Source organism: Olea europaea, unplaced genomic scaffold (genome assembly GCF_002742605.1).
Source record: "Olea europaea var. sylvestris unplaced genomic scaffold, O_europaea_v1 scaffold294, whole genome shotgun sequence".
Classification (NCBI taxonomy): Eukaryota; Viridiplantae; Streptophyta; class Magnoliopsida; order Lamiales; family Oleaceae; genus Olea; species Olea europaea.
The window spans coordinates 215,474-228,590 of record NW_019247998.1 but is presented as its reverse complement, the minus strand read 5'-3'; positions in this window follow the sequence as shown (position 1 = coordinate 228,590).

Genomic DNA, 13,117 nt, shown 5'->3' with positions numbered 1-13,117 from the left:
TTTCCCCATGCATGTTATATGGGGTGAAATATTATATGATCTGTAATGTTAGGGAAATTTTGCTTCGTTATTCTATGTTTGATTGACTATTTGAGTCTTTTGTTTTAACTTTTGTTGTATGGAAATGCTAGCTTTTAATGTTTGTGATGATTGAGTTTCTAAAGATAAATGGCAAATTAAGAAATAGGGAAAAAGTCAAAAAACAGTGTCTAGATTCCTTTTAACACCAAAATGACAATGATTAATCGTGTTTGTTTTGGCTTATAAGTAGCTTATTTGAGGTTTATCATGCTACCTTCCCAATTAAGTTCCCAAAACTCAACAATAATAATAAAATTGCTCGTTACCTTTTTTTCTCACAATTTTGTGTCTCTAGGAGGATGGTAAAAAAGTTCTAAGGTGCCAGACAAGTCGATGATAAAATTGATGGCAAAATTATCAGACTTCATCCCATCCCACGTAGCCCTATCCTGAATGAGGTAGGGAGTCTCCTTCTCGTTTAGTACAATCATATTGAAAAAGTATTAAAAACTAAATAAATAAATATACAAGACGAGAAATGGGAATTTTTCTTACCTTCCAATCAATTCAGACTCTCCAAAGTCACCGACAAGACAAACAATGGAGGTTGTCGCACCTTATTACGATCCCTAGAGGGTGATAGGGAAGTGGAAGGATAGGTGCTAGGTGCAATATTTTAGAAGGCCTGAAAAGTGCACCTAGGCTCGACCATGCATTTTCAAAGTATCCAGCCTATTGTCGAGGTGTGGAAAAAAGTGTTAATCTCTTTTAACCGCCTAATGTGATATAGGCATAAAAAGTTGGGCTCCTTTTTATTTATTTCTTTTATTTCAATTTTTTGGTGCATCTAGGCACTAAAGAAATGAGGATGATTATTGCAAATTTACCTCAAAAAGATCTTGTGCTTTCAATTGTCTAATTTTTAAAAGCTTGAAAATTATATAGCTGTAGGAATGATCAAGAAATTATAGAATTTTCTATTTTAATTATTTAGTATGCATTACTTTATTTTTTTTACTAATTTTAAAATAACTAAAATAATATTAAAAAAAATAAGAAAATGCATTTTTACATCTAGACCTCTCCTAGGTAACCCTATGTAGAACGGTTGAAATGATGCAACAATAGAAAAAGATTATTATTTTTCCTCTCTCTCTCTATGCCCTTCAAAGAAAGTGTCGCGTGTCGGGTGGCGGGCATTAAATAGATTAATGGTAGTTTTCAACTTAATTTATCTCTAAAAATCCAAATTATACAAAAAATGAATATCGAGAGATAAATGCTCATTTACTTATAGAATGAGGATCATGACATAAAAACATGAAAACTAAATGCGTTATCTTCATGACACGGTAATTTGTCCCAGTCAAAACCTTACTCTCTCCCTCTCTCTCTCTCAATAAACTCTACTTTGGGTATGACTTAAACCTTACTTGCAATGGACAATTTTCTTGATGATTTTTTAGTCACGCTCATGGTTTTAAATAGGTCAAGTTCAACAACTTTTACTAAATCACAGCCAAAAGAAACTGCAATTGCTAATAAACACCAAAAAAAAAAAAAAAAAACTGACTGCCGAAGACTCGTAGAGCTAAACCAACTTGGAATTGTAAATGACGTGGTCTTCTCTTCAACAGCTCATGCCACATCCCCATAATATCTGTCGTTCTTCTTGAGTAGTCTCCTGATCTTCCATGGCTTATCACAAAGTATAAACCTGATATAATTGAGACAATAATATTGAGGGCTATGTAATAATTTCAAACAATACGTTAGACAGTGACAAAGTTGCCAAAAAATTGGTTTTGAAAGGAGTCTAAAAAATACTCAATATTGAACACCCTTCTAATACCCTCAACCCTTGAAGACTCTCTTTAACAGGAGTTTCTATTCGGAGCTTTTCAAAATATATAATACTTTACCTTCTAGTGTGATAAACATCTGCCATTTTGTCAAGTGCTTCTTTCCATGAATGTCTCTTTTCTTGCTGAAAATCCAGTGGCTTCTTCTGTTGTTGTACATTTTGAGAAAACTGTGCTCAAAGAGAAATTTTGATGTTTTCTCTAAGCCGGATTGCATATGCTGGAGTAAGGATTATTCTGCTGCTTTTGATAGTTGTTAGGTTTAATGTAATTGACAATTCTAAGAATAAAAATGACTAAATTGAACATGTGTATAAGTCAAGGAGTTAGGTGCTGTTTTGTATAGATGAGTTAGATAGGTTAGGATTTGAGCTCGGAATAAGGAAAGAAAAGCCACCGCAATTTTGCTAGCCTTTTGCCAAGACATTTCTCGAGCAACAAAAGCAGAATGTTCGTCACTCAAGCCAATCGCCCAAACTTGGCTTGAGTGACAAACTCATCGCTCGCCTGTCGCTAGCTCCTCCCTCGAGCAACAGTGTTACGCGACAAATCCCAGTTCGAATTTTTGAAGTGTTTTATCTAGCCCAAATTACCTAAACTCATTCAAATATAAACACACAAGTCCTAGCACGAATTTCAAGGTGGTTGTTCATTGTATTGCCTCTCCATATTATTCTTTGAAGATCCAAGAACACATTCATACATTGATTTCTATCATTTGATTCTTGAGATCATATAACCACTTGTTAGGAAAAACATTAAGATTCAAGAATCCAAAACGCCTACTTCCTTTGTACAACAAGAAAGGTACTTTCTCAATTGGAACTTTAGAGTCTGTCGAAGATTAAGGAAGGTTAGAATAGGAGTGCAGGAAGAAGAACAAGAACTAATGATTCTTGAGTATCTACTTGGATGAGACAATTGTAGAAAATCGGGAAGCTATGGAGTTAGCGAATCTCGGAGATTATAGGAAGTAGATCGTGAAGTCTAATGGAGTTGGTTAGACATCATCTAACTGTAAGGTTCATTATCTATAATGAAAGTAACTAGCTTGATCCCGAAGTTTTTACCCAGTTAGGTTTCTTCTTCAACAATTACTATGTTCTTTACAACTTTCATATTACAAACTGCGGTATTCAAACATTGAAAAATTGATTTGTATGCTTAATCATCTAGAATCTATTAAAAAGTGATTTGTTTCTTTTAATAGAATAATTGCGCATGTAAGGTTAATTTTAATCGGCTGAGTAAGAAATTCTCAAGTGGTATTAGAGCCTAATCTCGTGTCTTGACATTAATTTGTCTAGATGAGTAGTTCCTTGACTGTCCCGCCTATTTTGAATGTAGTAATTATGCGTATTGAAAAGTTAGGATGAGAGCTTTCCTTAAATCTATGGATGAACGGATTTGGTTAAGTGTAGTGAATAGTTGGAGTTCCTTTAGTTCCACAGTTGATAACGTAGTGATCCATACTCCCATTGCTAACTGGACTAAAACCAACTTAGACGAGTGCAACTGGAACAGTAAAGCCTTGCATGCCTTGTTTAGGGTTGTTTTCCCTAAAGAGTTTAGGCTTGTGTCCATGTATGAGACAGCTAAAGAGATTTGGGATATCTTATTTACCACATAGGAGGGAACTCATGCCGTTAAAAATTCTAAGTTACAGATGCTAACCACTAGGTTTGAGAGATTAGAATGAGAGATGATAAGACCTTTGATGTCTTTTATGTGAGCCTAAGTGACTAGTAAATCCTAACTTCAACCTAGTTGAGAGAATCCCGAAGTCTAAGATAATTAGAAAAATCCTTAGATCCTTACCTAAGTGATTTAGGCCTAAAATTACGGTGATAGAGGAGAGTAAGGATATAGATTCTATTAAGGTTGAAGAGTTGGTAGGATCTATCTAGACTTATGAGCTAACCTTAACTAAACCTGTAAAAGAAAAGTCTTTGACTTTGAACACTGTGGGGAATAACCAGAATGAACCTTTTGATTTAGATTCACCAAATAAAGAGGAGTTAGCTATCTTGCCAAAAAATTTCGAAAAATATTTAGGAATAAAAACAAACTTCAGGAAAGACATAGTGGTGCCCCCAGGGAATCTAGAAGATCTAAATATGTGAGATGCCACAAATATCATGGCTTTGGCCATATGAGAAGTGAATGCCGTACCAGTAATAGAAATCAGGATAAGGCTACAAATGCTACTCTCGCTAATGACGAGTCTAGCTCGGATAATCAGAGTGAAAAATCTACTCGTGAAGAAAGTGGGAAATATGTTGTCTTTATTGCTAAGATTTGGAGTAGATCCGACGAAGGAACTGAGAAAGATGAAGACATAGATAATAGTGAACAATCTGGAAAAGATCCTGACAATGAGAAAGATATATATGAGGCGTCTGATAAAATGTATGAAGAGACTATTAAGATTCTGACCAAGAACAAAGCCTTATGTACTAAGGTCAATGAACTAGAGCTTGAGAGAAAAAAAAAACTTATAGTTGACATTCAGGAATCTACATTAACCCTGAGTGAATTCAAATCGATGAATGAATTTTAGATACCCTGATTAAGAATCTCACTAGTGAGCTTAAGATGTCCTCTAGAAAAGTTAGTGAGCTGACCCCTGAGAATGAGACTTTAGAAATCCAGGTTAAGAACTTTATGAATGATCTAGAGTATTTGAAGCCTCAACTTTTTACCTTTTCTAGTGATTCATTAAAGTTAGATAACATCTTAGAATTGAGCAAGCCGGTTGGTAATAAGGGAGGTCTAAGATGTAGGGAGAAAGATTATAATGCTGCTAGTACTTCTAAGACTATTTTTGACCCTGCAACTAACCAACCTAAATATGTGCTTAATCTAGAACCTCAGAATAAGGAATTTGTAGGACAAAGGCCGATTAGACAGTATAGGAACCATCGAACTAGGAATAGACGTCAACAATCACACAATTTTGGTCCTAAATTTATCCCTACATGCTTTCACAGTGGTGAGTTAGGACCCATACGCCCTAGGTGTCATCAATTCCTAAATAGACACAGAAACAAGAGCTCAAATAAGAATAAAAATTAGGATTTTATTGGTCAGATTGGATTTTTTATTGATCAAGTGAGTCGACTAACCAAGTTAGTGACACACTTGTCTGGGAATTGTTCACCCACAAGGTAAGTTTGAGTGAAGAAAAGTGATCTGCAAAATTGTGATATAAATCACGGTACTCTTGAAGATGAGAGTGCTCATATATCTAACTAATTAGCTATTTCTGGTACATGCTTGTGGTTTATATTTGCGTGTCATTGATTTATGCATGTATCATAGTTGTTTATTTACTTCATAGGTAGTTATTTCATGTATGTGCATCTTTATTTTGTATGCAATGGCACATACACATTTTTGTTTTGTTTTGCGTGTTTGACATTCCATTTTTTGTGTGTGATTTCTGTTTTGTTTTGTGTGGCTGGAGTATTCACATTTAGAAATGAAAACAAAAAAATGAAAATTTGAAAAATGCACATAAAGGAAAAGGAAATTGTTTTTACAGCATAATATATAATATACTTGAATGTGTTTGTTTTGATCAAGTATGAGTATGATTGATAAGCTGTAGCATAATTTCTATTTCTTGCTTAAATTATCATGGACTAATTAGCATATGTGTCTTAGCCCTTGTTTGGCCACGTTATATTCCTAAGAATGCATTTTTGAACAATATATTGATGGAAAAATTGTGGTTAAAAAATAAAGAAAAGTTTCGGATCTGCGTATAATATTATTTTATTGAAAAATGTGTATTTGAAATGATGTCAAATAACTATTTAAAAATAATTTTTTTTGAAAAAATGTGGCTCAAACATAGTCTGAATGTACCATCTGCACTACACACACTATGATATTGTTAGTGTGGCTCAACCGCGTGTTTGAGATTTGGGATGACAGTTACATGTTAATAAGGTGACTTCACATGAATTGATCAAATTTATTAGACCTAAACTCAATTATATTCACCAATTATATAAAAAGCTCAAGATCAAGTATATTAGACCTAATTTATTAGATCTAAGCTCAAGTATATTCCCAATTATATACAAAGTTCATATCTTATGTTCTTTTCCGAAGCCTATTTGACTCGAGTAATTAACCCTATATGGTGTCTCAAAACTTGGTGCCTATGGTCAACTAACTTGGGTTAACTTGCCTAAAGCTCACTACATGGATCATCTTAGTCACTTAATAGAAAACGACTTGCACTCAAGATGAGCTTTAAAAATATTTTTAAATGGTGAAAAATATATAAATTCTCAAAGTCATGGGGGAAAAGAAAAATCTATACAAAATGAGCTTTTATTTAAAGGTCCTAAAGTGGTTTAAATGGTTTGACTTTCATAAGTAGATGAATAAACTTATTGATAGTGATATTTAGCATGTCTTTTCTCACAAAATTAAGTTTTAGAGTCCTACTTACAAAGGATTAGTGATACTTTATATAAATGAGCCACTAATACAATTTACTCCATGTTAACTTGAACTGAGTATCTGGAAAGGGTTACTGATCATTGATTCTGCTTGTACATACTATCAATTGCATATTTGAGTTATTGTATATTAAATTTTTTTTTGATCCCTTTTTCATTTGTGACAAAAGAGGGGAGAGAATATATATAGCCGGAGCAATTTGTGTTTTCTAGAGATATTACATCTAGAGGAGTTGGGGAGAGATGTTGACATATTTTATCTTCATATTGTGTTTAGGGGAGTAATGAAAAATGGTGAGAATTTGTAGTAAGGAAGAGATTGATTAATTGCATAGATATCCATATCATAAAGCTGCTTTTGAGTTTTGATGTAATGAAAAATGGTGAGAATTTGTAGTAAGGAAGAGATTGATTAATTGCATAGCTATCCACATCATAAAGCTGCTTTTGAGTTTTGATGTTTGGTAAAATTAATGTTTCGGTGGGTATTTTGATTGACATTAGTATTACTTCTCATTCTAACATGCTTATTTATGATTACGTGCTTTAATTGTTGCATTTTTATGTATCAGGTACTTTTAAACTGGGTATTTGAGTTTTTGATTTCAGGAAACAAGTTTAACAAGGAATGCAAGAAATGGTGCTTAGATTACATGGGTAGTCTAATTTGACTTATTTAGCTATCTTAATTTTATTGTATAGTTTTGTTACAAAATGCCAAAGGAAAAGTTTGTTAGGTCTAACGTAATTAGCAATTTGTGACCAAAAGGGACTAAATTGAAAATGTGTAAAAGTTAACGAGTTAGGTGCAATTTTGTATATATGAGTTAGGTAGGTTAAGATCCGAGCTCGAAATAAGGAAAGAAGAGATATTGCAATTTTTCTAGCATCTTGCCAAGACATTGCTTGTGTGACGAAAACAAAATGCTCGTCGCTCGCCTATCGCTCGGCTTCCCTGGAGTGACATACCCATCTCTCGTCTATCGCTAGCTCTCCCTCGAGCGACAATGTTACGCAACAAACCCTACTTCACGTTTTTGAAGTATTTTATCTGGCTCAAACTACCTAAACAATTCAACTATAAATACACATGCCCTAGCACGAATTTCAAGGTGGTTGTTCATTGTGTTACCTCTCCATATTATTCTTTGAAGATCCAAGAACACATCCATACATTGATTTCTATCCTTTGATTCTTGAGATCATATAACCAATTGTTGGGAAAAACATCAAGGTTCCAGAATCCAAAACACACACTTCCTTTGTACAACAAGGAAGGTATTTTCCCAATTAGAATTTCAGAGGCTACTGAAGATTGATGAAGGTTGAACTACAAGCGCAGGAAGAAGAACAAGAATTGGTGATTCTTGGATATCTACTTGGAAGAGACAATTGTAGAAGATTGGCAATCTTTGAAGTCTGCAAATCTTGAAGATTACAAGAAGTAGATCAAAAAGTCTAGTGGAGTTGGTTAGGTAGCACCTAACTATAAGGTTCATTGTTTATAGTGGAGGTAATTGGCTTGATCCTAAAATTTTTACCTAGTTGGGTTTTTCTATCTACAATGATTGTGTTCTCTACTACTTTCGTATTACAAACTACGGTATTCAAACGTAGAAAAATTAACTTATATGCTTAATCATCTAGAAACTATTAAAAAATAACTTGTTGCTTTTAATAGAATAAGTCCACACGTAAGGTCAAATTTAATCGGCTGATTAAGAAACTTTCAATAGTCTTGCAAATAGTTTAACTCCTTAACTGATTTAGTAAACAAACTTCCCACGCTGTAGTCTTCACTTTCATGATTTCTCTCGTAATGATTACATTTCAGCCCTGATGTTAGAATTGCATTCACTAAAGGATTAACCGCAATGTTTTTCACTTTCTTAGTTAGTGCTACAGACTAAGTTGATATTGCCATCAGTGTGTCAACCTAATTAACCACAAGGAATGGATATGAGGGATGCTACACTGGATAGTACAATCTTTGCCAGATTCTATTTTGCTATATCATTCTTTTCCTCAAAGATTTCATCCTGACCTAAATTTAGAATTAGCCCACTACAAATCCTCTTTAATGTTAGCCCACTTGCAGCCTAACTTTTTAAATGGAACAAATTTTAACCCAAATTTTATAATTAACCCTCTTCCAAATCCCTTGCCCAAAATAATAAAATTTCTTTCAAAATTTAATGTAGTAATTGAAAGGCAGAGAACAGCCTTGCAATTTGTTGCAGTAGTCCAAAGAAATAAAATACAAATGAGATGATAGAATTAGATTAATTGGTGTTTTTAATCTCTCGAAAAGCATATCTCTGTTAGTAGGCTTATGAGCTAGAAAACTATATAGTGAAATTCACCATACATATAAAATATGTTGAGGAACAAAAGATAAAACCATGAAAAGCTTAAAAGTAATTAAATTTTGTTTTTGTTTATGTTTTATTTATTTCTTAGTTATGCTTATAAGTAGAAAAAATTATTATTTTTTTATAGTGAAATAGATGTCATTATCAAAATAAGTAATTTGCTCTATATTTAATTTTATCAGCAGAAATAATATTTATTAAAAAATTATTTATTTATAATTTAATTTATTTAAAAATATATTACTGAAGTCAGATTATCGGTATTTCTATTTAGTTTTTCACTTTATATGGGATTAGAATGTGTTAATATAGAAGATGGATAACTACATCAAATATAGTATTTTCAGAATGATATGTTTAGACAAAAAAAAAAAAAAAAATTGAATTACTAAAACAACTTGTTGTTAAAGTTCTTTTTCAGGTTTGATTCTCAGAGAAATGCTCAAATAAGTTTTTTTCTTAATATTTTTGTTGATTGTATATATAATTGGTTTATGTCTATCATACTTCTACATACTTTATATTTGCTTATTTGACCCATTTTGTCATAAATGTCATGAACTTAACCTTTTAAATTATATTCGGTATGGCGTGAAGCATCTCTCTTGGCATGAGCTTATTGAATGAAAATGAAATTTCTGCCCACCTCAACTTCTTTTCCTGATTCGCCTCGTGAACCCCAACAACTCTTTTTCCATTCGATCAATCAGATGGCCATAATGTGTTAGTAAATGCTAGTAGCGTTTTCTTCATTCTTTAGATAGCAGCATGAATTCCATTCATGTCATGAGTTCCAATCCAATCACAAGCAAAGTTCGCAGTACTACTAAAGCTCTATGACATATCATTTTCATTATTTCCATTACAGAGCCAATCACATTACTCTCTCTCTCTCTCTCTTTGACTTGTATGTCGAATCGTTGGAGCGAACAGAGCAGTAGATTGATGTGGGCAAACCTTCCATAATTTTATTTACCCAATCCACTATCCTTTTGGTGATTGACCTATCACACAAAAGGTCAACATTAGCTGCGTGGTCGAATTTAGTCTAATGTAAGTATCCTGATTGCTGTTTGGTGTTTCAAAGATTTGCAGGGTATTTTGGAATGTATTGATAATATATGTCCTCAAATGAAAGATTACTTGCCCATATGCTGGATAAACTATGCTCGACTGATTCTCTAGAATTAGCAAAATCATATACTCTCCCATTAATCTCTCATTCTCATTAATCACAACTATAACCAAATGTGTTGCAATCTAATTCACCATAACGACTTTCGAATTTTGCATATTTTTTGTCACGTTTGGTGTTTCAAAGATTTGCAGGGTATTTTGGAATGTATTGATAATATATGTCCTCAAATGAAAGATTACTTGCCCATATGCTGGATAAACTATGCTCGACTGATTCTCTAGAATTAGCAAAATCATATACTCTCCCATTAATCTCTCATTCTCATTAATCACAACTATAACCAAATGTGTTGCAATCTAATTCACCATAACGACTTTCGAATTTTGCATATTTTTTGTCATTGCTTCTACTTGTTTTTATTTGATTCTCTCCATTCTTCTCTTTCCAATTTGAATGTTCGTTTGATTTTCAAATCCAACGGAGCAAGATCATTGTATCTTGAACTTTGCATACAATATTTTGAGAAGAAAGAAACACTGTAATTTTTGTCAATATAGATTAAAAACTAAGGAAAGTAATAAAAGTTCGAATTAAATCTATAAATAATCCTTGACAACAACGCCAAATACTTGCTCGATTGCAAGAGAACGATATCATAGACAAGTAATAGAATCGTGAATAAAGTATCATTCTAAAGAGTCAATGTGCTCAATTTAGCTCTAATTAATATTAACTCTAATTAAATAGCTAAATTTTGATTTTTTGTTTTTAATATTAATTGTCTACATTAATCTAATTAGAAATTAAGAGAGCATTTGTGAAGCTAATTAAAAAAATATGTGTTAAGACATTGAGTTTCCCTTTATTAATCCATTTAATACAACTCACAACCATGAGAAAACTTGTTTTTAAGTGTTGATTAATGTTCTTATTTTGTTAAAAAAATTTCTCAAATAGAATTTAATATATCCTCACATCTCCATAAAAAAAGGTGAACATGAAAGATGTATTAATATCACAAGAGCATCAATTTAAATCATGCAAGTAACGATATATCTCTCCAAATTCAACATTACAACAATTGTTATAAATGCTATATTCCTCATTAATTCGCTCAAATATAATAAAGATCATACAATAATTCAATTATCAACAAATTAATTGAAAAGCATTAAGGATTAAAACGATCATAAAAATTAAGAGTGATGCTACAGGTACATAAGCATATACACAGGGGTATCCATAATGCCACGTGTCACTCTATCATTTATCTATTTAAAACACAATCAACTTTTTCAACCAATCTTTTCCTTCCACATCACATTATGTCATCCTTTATGTATATTTATTATGTACACTTAGCAAAGTGCAAAAAATAAAGAAGCGTATAAATTCAAAATAATAAATTTTTAATATTAAAATTTCATAATAAAGGGTTATCTATATCTTAACACCTACAAGTTTATCCTAGTATCACGAAATTACAAGAAATCATGTAGGATAATGAAACATCACCCTTATTTGAGAAATATGATGAAAAAAAGAAAAACACATGAATTCTTAAATATCTTCAAGTTGAGTTGAGGTCTGCTGATTAAAATTGGCTGTCCAACTTGCTATCCACCAACGACACTTTGACAAATCATTTTACATCTATTTTTAAAGTGATATGTCAATGAATCTAATGAGTTTATTTCACTCATACTTTAGATACAAAGTGGACGTCTAGCAAAGATTTAGAAGTCAATTAACACAAGATATTAAAGTTACAGAGCTCGGATTGAAGTTTCAAGAACAAGAAATTGACTTTTCAAGTTCTTCCTTCAGTTCTTTAATTTGAGTGATGTCCTTTCAATACTTATTATGTAATTTATATACAAATATCCTAGGCTAGACTCTATAGTGTGTATTGAATGATGATGAGATCATTGTTCATTTCTTTCTAATTTATGGACAAGTAGTTTAGTTAATTATCATGTTCTTGATTGGTTATTCATGCTTTTGTGGTTATTCGATTGTTTGATCACCATAGATAACTTGTTTCTTGTTATATTGCTGAAAAGTTCATAATTAAGCTTAAAAAACTAGAAAATTGACACATGGACAATATGTGTTAGGAATAACATTTTGTGATGTGCGTGCTATCTCATTTGATACCCGTGTAATTGAATACATTTCTTCGCATATAAATTTAGACCAGGAATAGAATTAGGCCGTGCTTAGAATATGTTTGATTTATCATGGAAAAAAGGTTAAACAATATAGTATTATTGATTGATATGAGCATTTGAACAACACTAAACTACGTAAGTCGAGAATAGAAAATAAATGCCAACAGGTAGATTCTAATATCCAATACATTCATTTCATAACTTGATAAAAACCAACGCATTCACTAAGTTTGTAACTTAATTTAGGATAATATATCTCTTATGTGTGATCACATTGAATTTGATAGAAAACTAGTACACTAAAATTAGATTTTATTCATTGTGGAATGATACACATAACTCATCACATATTACTTGTCAACGATAATGTACGCTTGCGAAATTTATATGTACGTCCTCTATCTAACTAATTTAATTCCGTTGCTTGTTATACAGTGCAATAATTTGGATGCGAAACTACATACATCTCTATCACAACTACAAGCTCTTAATTATGAATGAAAGTAAATAAATGATGTATTTTGTAAATAATTTTATATTAATACGAGAGGAGATTATACCACTATTATGATTCGAATGTCTTATCAACTGCGAGTGTAATTTTATTATCTGTTACGACTGAGTATGATTATACTACTTTTATGATTATGAAATAGGGAGTAATTATGAAACTTTTAATAATAATTAACCACATTTTAAGCTACTTATTGTCATTTATACTGTTTATCTCGTTCTAAAATAATTTTTATAGTTCATTACGAGATTTATCATTTTTGGCCATTTCAATATCAATGATTTTCTCAACGTTTGGTTCATTGTTTGTGTCATTTCTTAATTGTCAAAGTACAATGCTCAAGGAAAAATGAGTTGTTATTTTGAATTATATTAATTTTGGTACACTCAATGACGAAGCTTGAATTTTTGGATTTGACCTATTGTCATTGTTGACAAAGCAGTAGTCGATAATCAGTGATATCGTGATATATGGCAAAAGTCGCATACGAAGAGAACATATATAAGATTATAGGTTTGTTTGAGCCCCAATTTTTTTGGGATAATTGGCTTTATAATATTGATT